Raw genomic sequence first — 23,236 nt, 5'->3', positions numbered from 1 at the left:
ATCCATTTTCCTTAACTCACTCCTTTAGTTCTCCAAACATAACAATTGTTTCGAAACTCTCACCCATGATTTTCACAATCACTGGAACTTCCGGCATAGACCTTCCATTCGTGTTGATAGTGACACTTATTGAAGCAAATTTTATGCCCTCCAAAGATAACCAATTACAGAGTACAGTATATATTAAAAAAATAACCACTATGGTAAGGATTCATTTCATTCTTCCACCAAGTACAATATTTTCTAATTGGCCGGAAACTTGGGTATCAATTTAAAATAGACATTTGAACTCAAAATATTCATTATAATCATGATTGCAGTACAGTAAATTAAAACATTTGAATAAATGAAACAGCATACATAGGCCTCCACATGGTAAATCCATAGTCAAAACAAATAAAAATAATAATTCATTTAAATACTCACCTCCTCTCGAGAAGAATTCATAGGAATGACATTCGGATAAACTTTACGAGGTCGCAGATAACTAACAAGATCCAGAACTTCTGAGCAGGATGCATGCATTGACATCAACACACGACAAAATGTACCATCCCGGCTGAGTTGTTTAATTTCCTGCAGAAAGAAAAGAAAAGAGCCATCATAATACCTCTGCTCTACATTAGAGGCCACTGTACTGACAGTAAAACTAATTGTTATTAATATTACTAGCTACGCTACAACCTTAGTTGGAAAAGCAGGACGCTATAAGCCCAAGGGCTCCAATACGTAAAAATACCCCTACGAGGAAAGGAAATAAGGAAATAAACAAACTACAAAAGAAGTAATAAACAATTAATTAAAATGAAAAATTTTGGAAATAAATCACCAGAAATTACATATAAAAATCAGACTATATATCAGCTTAGTGAGCTCGGTGTTACTGTATGGACACGAGTCGTGGTATGACAATGAAACAATCTACAACAGATTTAGTAAATTCGAGAACAAAGCCCTCAGAAGAATATTGGGAGTTGAATGACAGGACAGGATTAAAATGAAACTATAAAAGATTAATTGAGTGCCATATGTGGATGAGATCATGGTGAGGGGAAGATGGAGATGGTTTGGGTATCCTCTAGACCCCGGCCTACATGGCTGAGAGCTATGAAACGTGAAGTGGGGGGTGATGAGAGAAGAAATATTGATTTAAAAGCTCTTGATAGAGACGACTGGCAAAATCTAACCAAGGCTCTTTGCATCAATAGGCGTAGGAGGAGATGAGGATGAACATCATTAAAATAGAACTTTCATAAATAAACTATAAAAACAAGACACATGTCAGCCTGTTCAACATAAAAGAAATTTCGCTGCAAGTTTGAACCTTTGAAGTTCCACCGATATAAAAAAAGATTTCATAATAAATTCATTTTGATACTTACAGGTAGGTTGCATAGCTAATACATTTTACTTGAGGTGGGGAGGAGGTTGGACATAATGTGACCTATGAGAAAGTGCCAACAAGGCTTTTCTCCCAAGTAATAAGTATTTTCCCTTTAAATGACGTTTTGAAGCAAATTGTTTTTTTCCCACAATACAAACCTGTGGCTATTTATAGGGGATACTGTATTACTTTCAGCGTAGCTAAAATATGAGCCATGAGACTTTTAGCGACAGTTAACCATCCACCCGCTGGTTAGCAAAGGGGGGGGGGGTTAGTTTGCTACCTCCGCTCACTCACACACCTGGGCTGAGTAACCACTGGTGAAGTGAGCAATAGCAAGACGAATGTCGGCAAGCCAAACGCTGGTGAAGTGAGCAATAGCAAGACGAATGTCGGCGAGCCAAACGCTGGTGAAGTGAGCAATAGCAAGACGAATGTCGGCGAGGCAAACGCTGGTGAAGTGAGCAATAGCAAGACGAATGTCGGCGAGGCAAACGCTGGTGAAGTGAGCAATAGCAAGACGAATGTCGGCGAGGCAAACGCTGGTGAAGTGAGCAATAGCAAGACGAATGTCGGCGAGGCAAACGCTGGTGAAGTGAGCAATAGCAACAGCGAGCCAAACACTGGTGAAGTGCGCAATAGCAAGACGAATGTCGGCGAGGCAAACGCTGGTGAGGCAAGCAATAGTAAGGCGATATCCGCAAGGCGAATACTGGTGAGGTGAGCAATAGCAAGGTGATGTCCAAGGCGAACGCTGGTGAGGTGAGCAATAGCAAGGTGATGTCCAAGGCGAACGCTGGTGAGGTGAGCAATAGCAAAGCAAATGTCGACGAGGCAAACGCTGGTGAGGTGAACAATAGCAAGGCGAATATTGGTGAGGGGAATGCTGTATAATGTTGGCAAGGCAAACACTGTAGAATGTTGGCAGGGCAAACGCTGGTGAGGTGAGCAATAGCAAGGCGATATCAGCGAGGCGAACGGTGGTGAAGTGAGCAATAGCAAGGCAAATGTCAACGAGGCAAACGCTGGTGAGGTGAGCAATAGCAAGGCAAATGTCGACGAGGCAAACGCTGGTGAGGTGAGCAATAGCAAGGCGAATGTTGGCGAGGCCAACACTGTAGAACGTTGGCGAGGCAAACGCTGGTGAGGTGAGCAATAGCAAGGCGAATGTCGAGGGGAACGCTGGTGATTGTTGGCGAGGCGTCCGCTGGTTAGGTGAGCAATAGCGAGGCAAACGCTGGCAAGGGCTGTCGAACATTGCGAGGCAAGTGCAGTAGGAAGTTGGGTGGAGTTGTACTTGTAGATGACAAGTACAGACTACCAAAGTATTGTATACTTGAGCCAACATAGCGCTTGACTTCCTTGTTTTATGTGCTCCTACCAAAGGAAGTATTCATTCACAAGGAGATGAATAAGGCTGTGCTGAACTTATAGAACAACATGTTCTTTCTCGTGAGAGGCAGAACCCCAAGCCACTGGTCCCAAATGGCCTTGCCTCATAATGCTCCATGAGCTTTATTGTCCATAACAAACACGAATAAGGTGTAATTTATGTAAGCAATAGCCCGGAAGGGTTACCTCCATCAAGAATTGTAGATGAGAGAGGCGGGGACTGCAAGCTGTGAGCTGGCATCACTATCTGTAGCAAAGACACAGAATGGAAAAGCTAACGAGACTCATAAGGCCCTAGGAGATACGCATAGTACTCGTAGACATGAAGGGCGTTCATCAGCTGAAGAAGGTGCTCAGTGTAGCGAACTTGCTTACCCGCAGCTTGCTGAGAAGACTCAGACTGAGGGCGGACATTGTAAGCTATGAGTCGGGAAACGTGACTGAAGTCAGTTTCTAGGTTCTCCTCGAAAGGATAGCTCGACGAGAAACCCAGAGGGACACTCGTCAGCAATTGCTCGTGTACCTACCAAAGTAGCATGAAAGAGATAAGGAACTGAGACTACTGCTGGCAGACACACGGGAAGTTCCTTAGACCTATGGCATTCGGAATCTCTAAGGAGGAGACCGTAGTCTACTCCAAGGGAGGAAGGTGTGCGATCCCAGTTTTCCTTGTCTACAGAGCCTAAACAAACCATTCCTTAACAGGGGAGATCCAAAAACCCCAATGAAGGAAGTTGCCGCAAGCAGAAACAAAAGACTCTCTTAGTGGAGGACAACTATGTCCACATCTATGGGTTGTCTGAGGGTCAGTGTTGATCATTGTTCTACTCATTCAGCCTCCAACGGAGTACTATTTAGCAGAAACAACGTCAAGTCAAAAGCCACCATATAAGGGTTATTGGGAGAGAGACTGAATGTCTATTCACTCACAAGCAAAAATAAAAAGTGAAGGCATTTCACCAGTGTGTGAGAGGGGGTGGTTGGTCTAACACCCCCCCCCCCCACCCACCCCAAGTTTTTTGGCTAGCTTTCAGCATTTATCGAAATATCACTGAAAAAGAGTGAAAGATTTTGTTTCGCATTGGAACAAACTCTATTTTGTAAGCTAACTACAATACTGTTTACATGGGCTAATTGTTTTAGACTAACAAATTATCTTAAGAACGAACTCTCAAGAGGGAACTAGTTTGCTAATTAAAGGTATATTACTTACATGTACTAGATTTGACAATATGAGAGTGAAAGCCGTTTTTCTCTACCAGATGGCACTTCTAAGCATGTGTCTAGTCAAGCAATATAACCAGTTACTTCACTACCTGGCTTTCTAATGGATAAAAAGAACATCTGGGGTACAATACCTAAATCCTTCATAAGTAACACGATAGCCTACAGTGACATTTCAAATACATTACCAAGAATATAGTTACTTGAAAATAATCTTAATGTGATACAACTTACCTTTGCTGATTGATAAAAGGTATAAAACATTGCAGAGGGCCTAATGACTCGTATGCTGGGTGCAGTAACAACACCAAATGGTACACATCAACATGGAAGTTGTCTATCAGTTTGATCTTCTCCTTCTTCGACTTCATTCATCTACAAAACCAAGGATATTATTGGAAAACTACTTTACTTGTGCATATGACAAAAGCAAAGATAACATTTAAAATAATAATAGTTTCATTTATGTAAGAGGTTGGGAAATAGCTGATCTTAGGAGAACAAGAAGAGTAAATATTGTGTGTCCAAGAGACCCGAGGGAAAGGTAACATAGGCAGGGAACCTGGGGAGGGGTATAAACTAATCTATAGCAGGGATAATAAAGACAGCATAAGTCAATAGAAGAAATGCTAGGATTATTTGGTTCTGGCTGATAGTGGGAAATTACACTGTTAGCATCTTTATTGTATATGCACCCCAGGTAACCTGCTAATATGAAGAGAAAGACTTCTTTTGGTCAGACTTAGAGGAGGAAATTTACGGGCTGCCCTAGTGCAAGAGCCCGTGTCTTCCTATAGGCAAGGCGTTCTTGAACGAACAACGAAAGGAGAAAATGGAGAAGGTGCCAGCAGATGAAAGATGCATTGTCAGGGGACATGTGGGCAAGAATAATCATGTGATAACCCATATGTACGATGGAGATGGATATGATTAAAGAAATACAGAGGGTGAGAGAATTGCCGATATTGTTGCTTCCAGTAATATGTACCAAGCAGAAAGAACTTGACAAACTACACAAACCTAAGCTTTTCACTATGGATATACGTTTTCAGAGCAGCTGGAATTAACCATAAACTTTTATGCGAGGAATGACCCTGTTAGTTAGTGGGAGAGGTAGACTGGCAACCACCTCACACACTCGCACAGTGTATTTTGTCACTTTTGATTGCAGGCACCACTTCCTAGGGGGATAAGTGATGGAAGGACATTTATTAGTAAAGAGCTCAGGTTTGTATTGCTAGGAAAAGTACAAATGACTTCCAAATTTGACATTTGTTCCTACACAACATACAACCCCTTTGCTCTTTACTAGAGACTCATCCTTTGATGGGTGGAAGTCCAAAACCAAACTGGCTGGGAACTTGACCTGAGGTAAGACTCTGAGCTGATGAGCTGGGAAGCTGACAGCCTGGGCAATGATGGTGAATGAATGGAAACCATGCACTGACTTGGCCAGGTAGGAATAGTGTGGTGAACACACCTTCAAACTTAAACCCAGACATTGTTCTCTAGTCTTAGGTAATGCCATAACCAATGTAAAATGGTCTCCTACTGTCTTGGGGTAGAGTTTTCTTGCTTGAGGGTACAAAGAAGGGCACATATCTATCCTCTTGTTTTTTAAGCCTTTATAGTTTATAGTTATACAGTTCTCAGAATATTTTATCTTAATTGTTCAATTAATTCTCTTGTAGTTTATTTCCCTATTCTTTTCCTTATTGGGCTATTTTTCCCTGCTGGCACACTTGGGCTTATAGCATTCTGCTTTTCCAGCTAGAGTTGTAGCTTGGCTAGTAATAATAATAATTGCCTGTCTCCCCCTCGCAGGGAGATAGGGGACATGACAAATTATGTACAAATCTTAGGCCACACAAGGGAAATGGTTCTTACTTCCAGTACAGGATAGGCCACCTTGCAAAGTTTTCCGGATGCTGTTCCTAAAGAGGGGGGAAGATGAAGGAAGGCCAGTCATCCTTTCATTTATCCCACACTAAAAGTGGGTAACGTCTGCCCTCAACCGACTGATACTTGTCCTATAAGAGACCTGATGTTGCTTAAACCACTTGTTGAATGGTCACCACAGGACACGGAGAAAAAGTTACCTCTTACAGGTAGTGGGTGGTGGAGGTAGTCTGTCTACATCAGACGCCTGCTTGTAGTACCTGCACCTAAGATAAGTTTCCCTTGAATGACTAGGAAGTACTTATGCCCCAAACGTTGTGAGTTCTGGGTCTACAATCATGCTGAGGACAGCCAGAATCTAGGGAATGGCCAATGATCTCTCGAATCTATACAGAGATGTGTTCATGACTCCTCTTTTCACCCTGCCCATGCTTACAAAGAGTTGTTTGACGTGAGGGCAAGCACATGTGAGTTTGAGATAACAGCTCAGTACTCTCACAGGACATAGTAACCATTAACCATGATCATCAGCTACATCACAAAGACTCAATCCACAACGGCGCAAACTTGCCATCTGCTGCAGCCAAATTCTAAGTCTTGCCTACAAATTCAGGGACGAAGTTGAGTGTTACATGCCCCATGCCCTTGAATGGGCAAAATCATAGGAAAGAATGCAACTCGCTGAACTTCTTAGCAAAGGCTAGGGCAAAAAGAAAGCCCATCTTAAAGGTCAGGTCATGGTTTGAGGCTTGACAAAGCGGTTTGTGAGGAGCGCCTTTCCGAGAACTTACTCATCCTACATTCAAAGGAGGTGGTCTAACTTACGACTGGGGCTATGTAAGCTTGAAACTCTGTATAAGAGACAATTCCGTCGAGGAGGAAATATTGACTGTGTTTAGTAAAACGACTAGGCTCAAGGCTGAGCGATAGCTTTCATTGCAGAGATGAGCAGAGTTTTCCTCCCAAAGGTATAAAAGAAACCTGCTACCTGGAGGATAGTGGCATCGAGAGGAGACACACCTCATCCACAACACCAACCACAGAAGATAGTCCACTTTGCCTGATAGTTAGTGATACACTACTTGCTGAGGTATCCAGACATACGTTTCGCCGCTGTGTGAAAACTCTCTGTGAGAGGAGAACCTGGATAATCTCCAGGCGTGAAGTCGTAGGTTAGCGACTGCTTTGTGGAATATCTTCGACTGTGGCTGCCGGAGCAGGTCGTGGAGAGGTGGCAGTTCCCTCAGTACCCCTATCAACAGAAATAGAAGATCTGTCTGGATACCATTCTGTTTGCTGCCAGAGTGGAGCTATCAGGGTCACCGATAGGTTTTGATTTCCCCTTACTTTGTTGAGGAGTTTCCTCATTAGACAGAGGGGGGAGGAACATGTAGGCATCTACTGTATATTGTCTAGCGGATGAAGTGTGTAACAGCAGATATGGAGGAAAAAGATCTCACAGTGGAGGACATCAGATACATAAGCTATTGGAAGCAACTTCCAAGATATAAGGAGTCTGCATAGCGGGAAAAGATTTAGTTTAAGAAGTTTGTCCAACGGATGTTAGAAGGCATCCTGAATAGATGCCAAAGGGTCCTGAACCAGTGACCAGTGCACTGGAAGTTTCTGGTTGAGAGACATCGCGAACAGGTGTATTATCAACAAACCCCAAAAAGTCTGGACTTTGTTGGCTATCCAGGGATGTAAAGACCATTCAGAACCAACTACCTAAGTCCTCCAGCTTTTCACTCAAAATGAACCGAAATGACAGGGAGATTGACTAATTGACTTATTTAGAATTCTCTGGGATCCTGACATCAAAGGTCATTTACAACGCTAACAGGGAGATAGAGTTGTCTTCTGTCCAGCACAGAATTTCCACTGCTAATTGGCAACGCTGCAGTGAAAAAGTACCTCCTTGTTTGTTTAGTTATGTCACTACTGTTGTGGTGTCGCTCATCAACCCCACGGAGTGACCTAAAAGAGCTCTTACAAGTGTCTGTGGGCCCAAAAGGACTGCGTTCATTTCCAGGAGGTTTGTGTGGTACTGCCAATCAGAATATGACCACAGCCTACAGGCCATGTGCTGGAAACAGTGAGCCTCCAACATTCTTTTGACGCAACTGCAAAAAGCCTCAAATCAGATATACTCCCTAGAGAGGGTTGGTGTCTGCCACCCACCAACTCAAATCCCTCTTTTGCTCTAACCCCACCGGCACCCAAAAGTCCGGGGAGTTCCTGTGTTGAGACCAAAGGGTCTTCAGTTGCCTGGAGACCAAATGCGAAGATGTCTGTTGGGCACCAGATGCTCCGGGAGGTTAGGTGTCCCAGCAGTCAAAGCTACAGATGTGTTTGAAAAAGTCTTGCGAAAGGAAGGACTGTGTCACCTCACTGATTCTCTTGATTCTGCTTTGGAACAGAAAAACTCTTCCTGATTGGGTGTTTTTCTGCATACCGAGTTATACCTTTTTTTTTTTTTTTGAGAGGGATGGAGAGAAGTCTTCTCAAGATTTATAAGGATACCCTGATCGTGACATAAAGCAAGAAGCCAGTCCCGGTGCAGAAGGGGCTCCATCAAGTGTGCAAGAATCAACCAATTATCAATATAACGGAGGAGATGAATGCCGTTAGCATGGGCCCAGGCCGAGACTAAAGTGAACACTTGAGGGGCTGTGGACGGGCTGAAGCACAGAACTTGAAACTGGTAAATCCTTTCATGTAGGATGAATTATAAGTACCTCCTTGAAGCTGGCTGGATTGGGATCTAGAAGTAGGCGTCTTTGAAATCCAGTATGATCATGAAGTCCTTCAGTCTGACAGCCTGTCTGACTATTTCTGCAGTCTCCATTATAGACAGTTTGTTGGACAAACTCATTTACAACTGAGAGGTTGATGACCTGTCTCCAGCCTCTAGATACCTACTTTACAAGAAGTTGACTGTAGATGTCTGGGGACCCATAGAGGACCTGGAGGGTGCCCTTCTCCAACACGGTCTGGACTTCTGGCTGAAGGGCAATATCCTTTGCTGATCCCTTCGCAAAGGAAGATAACATCACTGGATTTTAAGTCAAAGGAACGTAAGAGAAAGTGAACGGGACATGATATCCATCTCGGAGGGTTGAGACCATCCATGTTTTGGCCCCAAGGATCTCCCATCACTGCCACCTGTGTTTCAGGCATCCTCCCACCAGTGGTTGAGCAGGAAGAATGTCTCCAATAGCGGGAGTTACCACATCTTCCCCTTCTACCTCCATTTCCCCTAGCGCCTTTACGCTGAAAGGCCTGTTTGGGGTTTTGCTTCCAGACATTAGACTACCTTTCTGCGCGCCTGTCTTTGCACTGGAAAAGATCTTGGTGCCAAAGGTGCCAAAGAGTTGTGGCGAGATGTTGCTGCTATGTGGAGAGGCGAGTCTTGATTCCCTTTCCTCCAGCGCTCTGCTACTGCCTCAATGTCTTCCGAGCTAAAGAGGGAAGGACCCTCTTACAAGGAGTTACATAACTTGAGCGCATCTCTCTTCGGAACCTTCCCTTGGAATTTTGAAACGACAGAGTCTCGCCGTTTCAAGATCAAATCTGCCCACTGGTTAACCGTGTCATGGGCAAGAAACTCAGTAGCTCTCATCCCAGAAAACAAAGAGGTATTCATTGCTTTCAACTTATCTTGGTCAACCAAATTCTCATTGGCAGTCAGATAACCAACAGACCCAGACCAGTAGTCGATCCACAGAGCGGCTTAGACATTTACTTTTGCAATCAGCTTCATGTTCACGGCTTCTGCAGCCTAAAACATCACCTATTGTGCTGCCAGTCTGTCAATGGGCATACTGTGCCAAAGCAGAGACCACTGGGTCCAGTGGCAGTGTCAAAGGGTCATCATGCAGGATGTCATAATACTTCCTTTACTGAATACTGCAGAAAATAACTGCAATATTTCAAATTCTTGGAGTATGAGAGAAAAAGTTCAGGACCGTATCCTTACCCTCAAGAGGAGGATACGATGGATCACCCAATCCATTTATATTCCTTATGCAGAATGGTCTAACTCCCTCTGGTCTACAACAGATGTCTTGGGACTAACTGGCATAGGCAGCACACCATCAGAATGATCAGAATCACTGTCCTTCAACTTATCCAATTTCAAGCTCCCACCCATAGGAGCTTGGGTAGGGTAAGATTTATCAACAGTTACTGAGACAGGGGACGGAGTCGATGAGGAGAGGTTCTACGTCACAGGCAACAGCGCAGAAGTTACCGTGCAGTGAGCGCCCTTCTCTCCATTTAGATTCTCAAGCACTTTTGGAGTCCAGTTCTTCGGAAGAGTTCTCGCATTTCTTTCACTCCTGGGGCATAGCCATAAAAGAAAGAAGACTTGGAGTTTAATCTGAAGTTCCTCCGAAGACTGGGAAGGCTGCCGAGGTACCAAGGGGGTAACAACAAGATCTAAGGGCAGAACAGTTGGAACAGTATTACTATTATTACTTGCCAAGCTACAACCCTAGTTGGAAAAGCAGGATGCTATAAGCTCAAAGGCTCCAACAGGGAAAAATAGCCCAGGGAGGAAAGGAAATAAGGAAATAAACTAAGAGAAGTAATCAAGAATCAAAATAGAATATTTTAAGAATAGTAAAAAAATTAAAATAAATTTTCCATGTATAAAATATAAAAACTTCATGAAACAAGAGGAAGAGAAATAAGATAGAACAGTGTGCCCGAGTGTACCCTCAAGCAAGAAAACTACCCCAAGACATTGGGAGACCATGGTACATAGGCTATGGCACTACCCATGACTAGAGAACAAAGGTTTGATTTTGGAGAGTCCTCCTCCTATAGTCCATTTCTTTTAGCGAGGCAGATTTGCACCGACTCGCAGCGGTGCCCTTTTTGCTCGGAAAAGTTTCCTGATCGCTGATTGGTTGGACAAGATAATTCTAACCAATCAGCGATCAGGAAACTTTTCCAAGCTAAAAGGGCACCGCTGCGAGTCAGTGTAAATCTGTCTCGCTAAAAGAAATGGACTATAGAGGAGCTGCTTACCATAGCTAAAGAGTCTCTTCTACCCTTACCAAGAGGAAAGTAGCCACTGAAAAATTAAAGTGCAGTAGTTAACCCCTTGAGTAAAGAATTGTTTGGTAATCTCAGTGTCGTCAGGTGTATGAGGACAGAGGAGAACACGGAAAGAATTGCACAGACTATTCGGTGTGTGTGTGTGTGTGTGTGTGTGTAGGGAAAGGGAAAATGAGCTTTAACCAGAGGGATCTAATGTAATACTGTCTGCCCAGTCAAAGGACTCAATAACTCTCTAGTGGTAGTATCTCAACAGGTGGCTGGTGCCCTAGCCAACCTACTACCTACTAACGAAATTTACTGGAAACAGACGATAGTTGTTCACGAGCAAAACCTCCCTTGGAGAACTCGAACCCCTGCTGATTCTCGGGGGAAAGGTGTCTCCTGCCTTGGTCCCCCATGTCTCTCTGTCACTTTAACTACGATAATTCCCAGTTTCTCCCACAAGGGATCAGGCTGGTCATGGGAAGTCTTAGTCTATATACTTTTGGTATCTAGACTAGTGACCTCGAGACGAAGCTGGTCCCAAGGAGGAGGAGGAGCATGCTTGGGAATTCTCTGAACTTGAGAGCAAAGAATACCTTTAAGACTTCTTCAACTGCCTACCATACTGCTCACACTGGGAGGATGACTACCCCGGACACTTGTCGCAGGGAGAAGTCTGAATGCAGGAGTGTCATCTGCATGCAAGGCAAGTCAGTTATGATGTCTCCATAACGGACAAAAATGTACCGCAAGAGCTGCCAGATATGCCACACCAAACCCGAATAACTGCAATCCTCAATTTCATACACACCTACTGTGCAAAAGAAAAACAGAAATTTTTTTTTTTACAACCGAGTAAGCAAGGGGCTGACGGCAGAGTGAGATGGCATATCTTTACTCTACTGAGGCAAAAACAAAAGACGTAACTCAATTGGTGAGTGTGTGAGAAGGGTGGGCAGTCTACCAAACCCTAACAAAGGATTGTGATACCTCGTGTAAAAGTTTATGACTAATTCCAGCTGCGCTGAAAACCATTATATCCATAGTAAAGACCAAAGGGTTTCTATGTTGTGTAGGAACAAATCTAGTTTCATTTAAAACAGGAGAAAGGTCCAGCCAGATAAATTACTTGGTGTCTACTGTCAGAGGAAATATTTACGGGATATAAAAGATTGTAAGGTCATACCAGAAGATCAATATCAGTGAGCAACATTATTTGGTAGTGATGGATTATGATTTGGAAACTGAAAAAAAAAGGAAGAGAAAAATGCAGGGGCCAAAAGAATCAAGTGATAGAAGCTGGAAGAGATTGAACTATGTAGGCAATTTAAAGTAAATTTAAGAAATAGCTATTGAAGACCTCCGGTATATACCATGAACGACATTGAAAGGAATTAGCAATACAAGTGAAAAGCAGAATTTTCCCAATGAAAAATTATGAATGAAACTGCTATTCATCCTCTCTAACTAAGAAAAGCAATGGGTTTACAAATATAAAAACAACACAGTAAAGAACTTGCGGTATATAATGAATGAGAGGAAAATGTACTAAATTAAATCTATTATGATATAGAGGGATTAGTTATCTGGCCTCAATAAGGCACTAGAAGAGTTGGAAGATGCAGTCCAACGTGGCTGAGGACTATGAAGAGTGAAGTAGGAGATGATGACTGGAGAACTATTGATTTAAAAGCTAAAGATCGAGACGACTGGCAAAATCTATCTGAGGCCCCTTACGTCAACAGGCGTAGATGATGATGATGATGACATATCAAAATATGAGAAGAGAAGGGATTAATGGAAATTAAAAAAGCTTTGATTGAATGACGAAAGAGACTGAAAACAATCAGACGCTGCATGAAGAAAGTTGGAGACTTCTAAAAGTTAGGTAATTCTCACTTAGTACATTATCAGGTAATATTTTGGTCTTTGAAAATTCTCACCAGTTAGTTCTACAAGAGACTAAATCAGCCACATTAAAGAAACCTACAACCAATTTGAGAAAAACTCTAAGCTTAAGATAGGAAAAAATTTGGTTTAACACGTTGCCTCCTTACCCTCCAATCACACGCATGTATCCAAGTTTCCGTCGCATCAGGAGTTAGAGCGTCTTGAATTTCAGGTACAGTGTCATACATCCGATACCTCCAGCGGCTGACATGAATACGCATACCGAACCTCTCGTGGAGACTTTTGTACACGTATTCATAACCATATTTTGCTGTTAGGGATAAAGAAAATAAAATCAAGTCTTAAATTCTACCATAATAAATGCAATCAAGTCTTAAAGTCTACCATAATAAATACAATCAATTCTTATTTAGTATGTCTACCATAATAAATGCATTCAAGTGTTATTTAGTATGTCTACCATAATAAATCCTTTCAAGTCTTTAGTATGTCTACAATAATAAATGCATTTAAGTCTTTAGTATGTCTACCATAATAAATGCAATCAAGTCTTATTTAGTATGTCTACCATAATAAATGCATTCGTCTTATTTAGTATGTCTACCATAATAAATGCAATCAAGTCTTATTTAGTACGTCTACCATAATAAATGCAATCAAGTCTTATTTAGTAAGTCTACCATAATAAATGCATTCAAGTCTTATTTAGTATGTCTACCATAATAAATGCAATCAAGTCTTATCTAGTATGTCTACCATGATAAATGCATTCGAGTCTTATTCAGTATTTCTACCAAAATAAATGAATTCAAGTCTTATTTAGTACGTCTGCCATAATAAATGCAATCAAGCCTTATTTAGTATGTCTACCATTATAAATGCAATCAAGTCTTATTTAGTATGTCTACCATTAGAAATGCAATCAAGTCTTATTTAGTATGCCTATCATAATAAATGCATTCAAGTCTTATTTAGTATGTCTACCATAAAAAATGCAATCAAGTCCTATTTAGTATGTTTACCATAAAAATGCAACCAAGTCTTATTGAGTATGTCTACCATAATAAATGCATTCAAGTCTTTAGTATGTCTACCATAATAAATGCATTCAAGTTTTAGTATGTCTACCATAATAAATGCATTCAAGTCTTATTTAGTATGTCTACCATAATAAATGCATTCAAATCTTATTTAGTAGGTCTACCATGATAAATGCAATCAACACTTCTTTAGTATGTCTACCATAATAAATACAGTCAAGTCTTATTTAGTAAGTCTACCATAAAAATGCATTCAAGTCTTATTCAGTATGTCTACCATAATAAATGCATTTAAGTCTTATTTAGTATGTCTACCATAATAAATGTAATCAAGTCTTATTTAGTATGTCTACCATAATAAACGCAATCAATTCTTATTTAGTATGTCTACCATAATAAATGCATTCAAGTCTTATTTAGTATGTCTATCATAATAAATGCAATCAAGTCTTATTTGGTATGTCTACCATAATAAATGCATTCAAGTTTTATTTAGTATGCCTACCATAATAAATGTAATCAAGTCTTATTAAGTAAGTCTACCATAATAAATGCAATCAAGTCTTATTTAGTATGTCTACCATAATAAATGCATTCAAGTCTTATTTAGTATGTCTACCATAATAAATGCAATCAAGTCTTATTTGGTATGTCTACAATAATAAATGCATTCAAGTCTTATTTAGTAAGTATACCATAATAAGTGCAATCAGGTCTTATTTAGTATGTCTACCATAATGGATGCATTCAAGCCTTATTTAGTATGTCTACCATAATAAATGCATTCAAGGCTTAATAAATGCAATAAAGTCTTATTTAGTATGTCTACCATAATAAATGCATTCGTCTTATTTAGTATGTCTACCATAATAAATGCAATCAAGTCTTATTTAGTATGTACCATTATAAATGCATTCAAGTCTTATTTAGTATGTCTACCATAACAAATGCAATCAAGTCTTATTCAGTAGGTCTACCATAATAAATGCAACCAAGTCTTACTTAGTATGTCTACCATAATAACTGCAATCAAGTTTTATTTAGTATGTACCATAATAAATGCATTCAAGTCTTATTTTGTATGTCTGCCATAATAAATGCATTCTAGTCTTATTTAGTATGTCTACCATAAAAATGCATTCAAGTCTTTAGTATGTCTACCATAATAAATGCAATCAAGTCTTATTTAGCATGTCTACCATAATGAATGCAATCAAGTCTTACTTAGTATGTCTACCATAATAAATGCATTCGAGTCTTATTTAGTATGTCTACAATAATACATGCATTCCAGTCTTATTTTGTATGTCTACCATAAAAAATGCATTCAAGTCTTTAGTGTGTCTACCATAATAAATACAATCAAGTCTTATTTAGTATGTCTACCATAATAAATGCATTCAAGTCTTATTTAGTATGTCTAACATAATAAATGCATTCAAGTCTTATTTAGTATGGCTACCATAATAAATGCATTCAAGTCTTATTTAGTATGTCTAACATAAAAAATGCATTCAAGTCTTATTTAGTATGTCTAACATAATAAATGCATTCAAGTCTTATTTAGTATGGCTACAATAATAAATACATTCAAATCTTATTTAGTATGTCTAACATAATAAATGCATTCAAGTCTTTAGTATGTCTACCATAATAAATGCATTCAAGTCTTATTTAGTATGTCTAACATAATAAATGCATTCAAGTCTTATTTAGTATGGCTACCATAATAAATGCATTCAAGTCTTATTTAGTATGTCTAACATAAAAAATGCATTCAAGTCTTATTTAGTATGGCTACAATAATAAATACATTCAAGTCTTATTTAGTATGTCTAACATAATAAATGCATTCAAGTCTTATTTAGTATGTCTAACATAATAAATGCATTCAAGCCTTATTTAGTATGGCTACAATAATAAATACATTCAAATCTTATTTAGTATGTCTAACATAATAAATGCATTCAAGTCTTATTTAGTATGGCTACAATAATAAATGCATTCAACTCTTATTTAATATGTCTACCATAATAAATACATTCAAGTCTTATTCAGTATGTCTACCATAAAAATGCAATCAAGTCTTATTTAGTATGTCTACCATAATAAATGCATTCAAGTCTTATTTAGTATGTCCACCATAATAAATGCATTCAAGTCTTATTTAGTATGTCCACCATAATAAATGCATTCAAGTCTTATTTAGTAATTCCACCATAATAAATGCATTCAAGTCTTATTTAGTATTTCCACCATAATAAATGCATTCAAGTCTTATTTAGTACGTCTACCATAATAAATGCATTCAAATATTATCTAGTATGTCTATCATAATAAATGCATTCAAGTCTTGTTTCGTACGTCTACCATAATAAATGCAACCAAGTCTTATCTAGTATGTCTCCATAAAAAAATGCAACCAAGTCTTATTTAATGTCTACCATAAAATGCACCCGTCTTATTTAGTATGACTACCAAAAAATGCAACCAAGTCTTATTTAGTATGTCTACCATAAAAAATCCAATTAGCCTTACTCAATATGTTTATCCTATAACTCAGTATGTGTAACATACAGTACATATAGCAGCTAGTTTATTCCTGTGTATAACATACAAACCTTTTTCTGAGTGGGGATTCGTTAACGTGGTGAAAGGGTTTATGCATCGCCATTATCAGCAAAGCTATACTTGTCAGAGCCACCCATAATAGGTTGGTTTGCTATGAGAAATTAGACTTAAGTCTCTTATCATCACTAATACACACTGGTCTACAGTGATAAAAAACTGGTCAAACCCTAGACATGAATAAACACATGTCTGAGGCCTTTGTCCTCAGTGGACTTCAAACAGCTGCACTAGTTATTAAGCACAAACAGCAAATAATCTAATTAATGTTTTAACTTCATAACTAAAAGTCCCTTGACAAGAATCCCCTTACTAGAAGAGCTTTAACAAGAAATGGATGAAGCATATCACTCAAAACTGATGAGCTATAAGACTGGTCATGAGAAAGCTTACAAAGCAAAACTTTCACTACCGTGTCATGTAACGGAGATGAATACATCCATCCATCCTACTGATGTCAGAAAACTCTTCAACAAAGTCATGTCATCGGCAATTTAGTAAACATTTTGATTCATGTAATTTAATTTATACTGATGCATGAATATCATGCCCTATTAAGTTGAATTGTACAATGAAAATTGATAAAATTTAGAAGTTACGGTAAGCAGCTCTTCTTGGAGCAGGACACTCCAAAATCAAACCATTGTTCTCAAGTCTTAAGCCTTTGTACCATGGTCTTCCGCTATCTTGGGTTAGAGTTCTCTTGCTTACGGGTACACTCGGGCACACTATTCTATCATATTTCATTTCCCTTTTTTTTTTTAAGTTTTTATAGTATATATATGAAAGAACTAGTTCAATTTTGTTACCATTCTTAAAATATTATATCTCAACTGTTCATAACCTCTCTTGTAGTTTATTAATTTTCTCATTTCCTCTCATCACTGGGCTATTTTTCATTGTTGGAGCCCTTGGGCTTATTGCATTCTGCTTTTCCAACTAGATAATGAAGCTTGCTCAACCAAACAACTGGTATAGTGGAATTCCATAGATTAAAATTAATCAATTCCAAAGGGCCATTTGAGTACTGATCTCTTCAAACACTGAATTATGGGGAGTCAAAGTAAATGGGTTTAAACAATTCTAGACCCAACAATCCATTGTTTTAAAAAACTCAGAGCACTTTAAAGGCTTAAAGGTCGCTCATTAACGGCAGAGGCAAGGGACAGTGACATTGCCCTAGCACACAGGACAATGCCCGAGAGACTGACCATACATTCATATAATCAGTGCCCAAGACCCCATCTCCACCCAAGCTATGACTAAAGAGAGCCAGGCATTAGCTGCTGATGACTCAGCAGATATACCTATACACTCCCCCAACCACCCCACCCTTAGCTCACAAAGATGGTGAGATTGAAGCGACCCAAGGAACTAACGAGTTTGAGCGGGACTCAAACCCCAGTCTGGCGTTCACCAGTAAGAGATGTTACCACAAAAAATCAGAAACCCAATGATTATAGGAAATTACTTTTGAATTCGACTGGACATAATTTCCATCATGTGAAATATACTTTCTTAGGCACCATTAGACCTTATTCAACTATTGTACAAATTCTTTTTCTTAAAGCGGTGATTTTCTGGACATAAGTCTGAGCAGGCATGGTTAGTGTTTATGGCGTGGAGTGCAAACACTATTCAGCAGAATGATGAATGCGAGGGTGATGTTTATAAGAAAGTCCTCTCACAGACCTAACCTGTGACTAGAGCGCTGAATCAAATGACCCAGTGTTTGCTCTATTAAAACGCTTAAATCTCCATCATTGTTATAGATTTTGGTTTAGAATTCCAGTTCTAATTCTTGAATAGTTTTGCTATTGCTTATAAAAAAATCAAAGTGCCAAATGGTGTTTGCAGCACTGTGCGAAAGGGGGGAAGATTGTGGCAAGGCATCTTAATATTGGTGATGCTGTTAAAATTTATTACGAGATGTTTATAGTTACTGGCAGGTGGTGGAAAAGCCCTTTTCTGCCCCGCCTGCACACCGAGTAGACACTCTGGCCTTCGTCTTGGAATTGCAGGGGGGATGAGGTGGGAAGTGATGCTTAAGGACAAAGAATTGCTTAGTTGGAGATATATGAAAATAATTCTTAAATCTTGTGATATGTTCCTGCACAGATACAAATCATCCTTTCATGGGAGACTTACCCTAAGGAGGGAGGAAGTTCCTACAGTATAACAAAACTGGCTGGAATTAAATCCTGGGAGGTCATAACACTCGGATCTTGAAAGGTGCAGGACTAAAACCCCACACCTATCAACCCGAGAAAAGGTTATCAGGTACAAATAGTCGTCTACTTATGACCTATGAAACTTACGACTGTTTAACTTTCATCATCATCATCTCCTCCTACGCCTATTGACGCAAAGGGCCCCTGTTAAGATTTCACCAGTCGTCTCTATCTTAGGCTTTTAATTCAATACTTCTCCTATCATTATCTCCTACTTCAAGCTTCATAATCCTCAGCCATGTAGGCCTGGGTCTTCAAACTCTTCTAGTGCTTTGTGGAGCCCAGCTGAACGTTTGGTGAACTAATCTCTCTTGGGGAGTGAGAAGAGCATGCCCAAAGCATCTTCATCTACCCCTCATCATGATCTCATCCACATATGGTACTCAAGTAATCTCTCTTATAGTTTCATTTATAATCCATTCCTCCCAATTAACTCCCAATATCCTTTTGAGGGCTTTGTTCTCAAAGCTACTAAATCTATTGAAAATTGTTTCATTGTCATACCATGACTCATGTCCATAGAGTAACACCGATCTCCCTAAACTGATGTATACTGTAGTCAGATTTTTGTGTGTATTTGGACTTAACCTAGCCATTGTCTGATTCGCTTTTTCAATCTTTCACTAAACTCTTCATTCTAAAGACCCTGTATTGGAGATCATAGATCCTAAATACTTTAATGATTCTAACTCAGAAATCCTTTCTCCTTCCAATGACATTTCATCTTCCATTGCACACTCCATTCTCATCATCTCTGTCTTTCTTCTATCTATCTTTAGCCCAACTTTGTGTGATATTTCATGCATTCGGGTTAACAAGCACTGCAAATCCTGTGGTGTTCTTCTAACAAGGACAGTATTATCAGCATACTCTAGGTCTGATAAATTCCTATCACCAATCCAGTCCAATCCTTCTCCACCATCTCTGACTGTTCAGCGCATTACAAAATCTGTGAGGAGGATAAACAACATAGGTGACAACACATTCCCTTGGAGTACTCCGCTGTTCACTGGAAATTCATTTGATAAGACTCTGTATCAACATTAGCATTGCACTTGCTATGCTCATGAACAGACATAATCAAATTTACATATTTAACAGGAATTCCATAATAATACAAGACTGTCCACAGAATTGCCAGTGTACACTATCAAAGGCTTTTCGTAGTCCACAAATGCCATCAACAGGGGATTTCTATATTCTATGCATTGCTGTACAAAAGGTCTCAAAAGGAAAATTTGGTCAGTGCAACTCCTACCTTTTTTAAATCCTGCTTGTTCATCTCTCAGCTTTTCATCAATCTTTCTCTCCAGTCTTTTTAGAATAACCATACTATATATCTTCATAACTGATGTAAGTGTTATGCCTCTATAACTATTGCAATCACTCAAGTCTCCTTTTTTTTTGCCATTTTCACCAACACTCTCAACCCCAATTCATCAGGTTTTGCCTCTTCAGGTCACATTCTACAAAATAATCTTGTAAGAAGTCAGGGAGTCACTTCAATTTTGGCCAGTATCATCTTGGCAGTTCTTCCATCGTATTCCGGGGCTTTCCATCTCTTTAGTTTTTTCAGGATAGCTTCGACTTCAAACACACTGAATTCATTCATGGGCACATCAAAGTCTTCATCAATTTCAGGTATATCAATCAAATTATTCCCTTCATATCTCCAGGGCCGGATTGAGAAGTCTCCGGGCCCTAGGCTATTCAGGTTGGCGGGGCCCCTTTGAGTTACGGGTAAGCGAAGCAACCCCTTCCAGCTTGGGGGTGGGGTGGGGGGTGTCGGTGTGAGCCTGTTTAAGGTCTAATTAAATACATTCTGGCTATTTAGATTAAATTTAATAGGAAAGTACATCAACGCAACCAAAACCATTTACCAACAGCCATTATAACTATCTTGTTAAATCATGCATTTAAAGAGAATAAGCATCATGTACCTACTATATTCAGCATAACCACTACAGCAGTATCATTCCCTTTATATATCACTGACTATTATTGTTATCATTGCATCATGCATAAGACTATCAAATCATATAAACTCAAGAAAGTAAAGAATTGTTAGATAAAGTAATGACTTATAACCCTACACCTATTACATTCAACACAGCCACTGTTATCATTCCGTTTATATCACATTTTGCCATTAAGCCTATAATAATCAGTAAATCATTCATATCAAAAATAGAAACTCAAAGTACAGTATTTCTAGATAATTAAATCTTTGCCATCTTATACCCATCTCCTTTAACATAATAATTCCATTTTCATTATTATTTACCATTACGCTTATCTAACTATATGTTTAAAGAAAAGAAACAGAAGAATCCTAGGTTACTAAAGCAATAGCATCATACACACCTTTGGTATTTAACATAACCTCTACAGTCCCTTTTTGTGATTATCATCAAATCATGCATGTACATATATCAACTTCACAGGCAATTCTTAAATAAACTAGGTTACTAAAGCATCATACACACCTTTGGTATTCAACATAACCACTACATTCCCTTTTTGTGATTATAATTAAATCATGCATGTACATATATCAACTTCACAGGCACTTCTTAAATAAATTTCTTTCTGGATTTCATATTTGCAAAATCATCAATTATACTCTGAAAATCAATATTTCTTGTTAGATCAGACTCAATGATCAACAAGGATAGGTTACATAATTTGTCTTGGCTCATTGTTGAACTGAGCTGGTTTTTCACTCTTTTCAAAACAGAAAATGAACGTTCTCCTTCACAGTTAGTAGCTGGAAGTGTTAGGTAAAGGCGATACACTATGTCAACATTAGGGAAAGTTTCTGAGATACCTGCATTTCTTAAATGTTTCAAAGCAGCTGAGGGCGCACATTTTTCAGGTGGAGCTTTAATCTGATTCATATACCCAGAAAAATGAACTATTTCTTCAACAAATGTGTCCTGAACATCTGCTGAAAGGTGTTGTTGCAACTTTAATGCAGCTTCTCTCAATTCTTCATCTAGCATAGTAGTAATTTTGAACAGAAATCCAAACTTGTCATTGAGATTCTGAACCCCTTGGATCGCGGGGCCCCCAAATGCGCGGGGCCCTAGGCAAATGCCTAGTTTGCCTATGCGGTAATTCGGCCCTGCATATCTCCTATTCATAACTTCATCTTCTGTTGCTATAACAGAACCATCTCTTTTTGATGGGTATATGCTTCTTCTTCTTTGCCCCAGTCGAGATATTATTTGTAATTCTACGAGCAATTCTTAAATAGCCACTTCCTGAATTCACAGCTTTGTCAGCCTCATCTGCTTTACTGTCTATATATTCTCTCTAGTCATTCCTGGCTTTTCTTTTGACCTTACTGTCAATACTAGAATACTTAGCATGCTCTACCTTGTAATTTTTATTAATTCCTCAAAAACTTTCAACAGTCAATTTCTGACTTTGTCTCTTTTTTATAGCATCCCAAGTATCATTGGATATCCATGGCTTTCTCCTTGTAACTGCTTGTCCCAAGACTTCACTAACAACTAACTGATACAGTATACGTTCTTAATATCAAACCATTCTTCATTAACTCTGTTCTTCATCTCTTAAAGTTTCTAAGACTGCAAATCGACTCCTACATTAAATTACAAATGTTTCTCTGTCCTCTTCTTCTAAAAGTTTAGTTGTATCAAACCTACATATTCTATCTACCTTTCTGTTGTGTGCTTTCAGTTTTAATTTCAGTGTGCCAATGAGGAGCTGGTGATCACTACCAATACAGGCACCTCTATAGCTTCATACATTTCTCTGAGTCCTCCTTTTTATTAAAGGCAATGTGATCTATCTTATTTGTGTAAAGGCCACATGGTGAAGTCCATGTATACTTGTGGATGATCTTGTGTTGAAAAAGAGTACCTCCAATGACAAGATTGTTTGCTGAACAGAAACTTATGAAATGTGCTCCATTTTCATTTACAACTTTGCCAAGACCCTCAACACCATTCATATTCTCTATCCCTTGATTATTCCTTCCAACTTTAGCATTGAAGTAGCCAATGGCAATTTTCATATCTCTCCCAGGGATCTCATCTATTACTCTCTGGAGTTCTTCATAGTATTCGTCTTTCCTATCTTCAGGAGAATCATTTGTTGGGGGCATACCAAACAATAATACTCATATTGCACGCCTTTGATTTGAACTTTGCTAGTAACAATCTACTATTTACAGCTCTCCACTTGGTTAATGCCTTTTCTGCTCTTGGTATCAATCATCATTCCTACCCCTTCTCTTCCAACTCCATCTGATCTTCTTGAGTAGAAGTTTCCTTACCAATCCCATTACAAAGTGTTTTTCTTAGGGCCAAGATATCCAAACTATATTTCATAAATTCACTTTCCACTTGCTGTAACTTCCTTATCTGATTCATGGTTGTAACATTCCAATTACCTATTTTCAACTTTTCGTTAGTGTTTATAAACTGTGAGATTCTTAGCACCCCACTACG

At 39.2% G+C, this 23,236-nt stretch overlaps 1 pseudogene; it reads right to left on the bottom strand.

Moving 5' to 3' along the window:
* The window catches only part of LOC137655333 (protein artemis-like), a 56,491-nt pseudogene that overhangs the window by 10,931 nt on the left and 22,324 nt on the right, over positions 1-23,236 (bottom strand).

Source organism: Palaemon carinicauda, chromosome 16 (assembly GCF_036898095.1).
Source record: "Palaemon carinicauda isolate YSFRI2023 chromosome 16, ASM3689809v2, whole genome shotgun sequence".
Lineage (NCBI taxonomy): Eukaryota > Metazoa > Arthropoda > Malacostraca > Decapoda > Palaemonidae > Palaemon > Palaemon carinicauda.
Note: the sequence above shows the minus strand (reverse complement) of the source record. Positions and strands in the feature narration are given on the sequence as shown.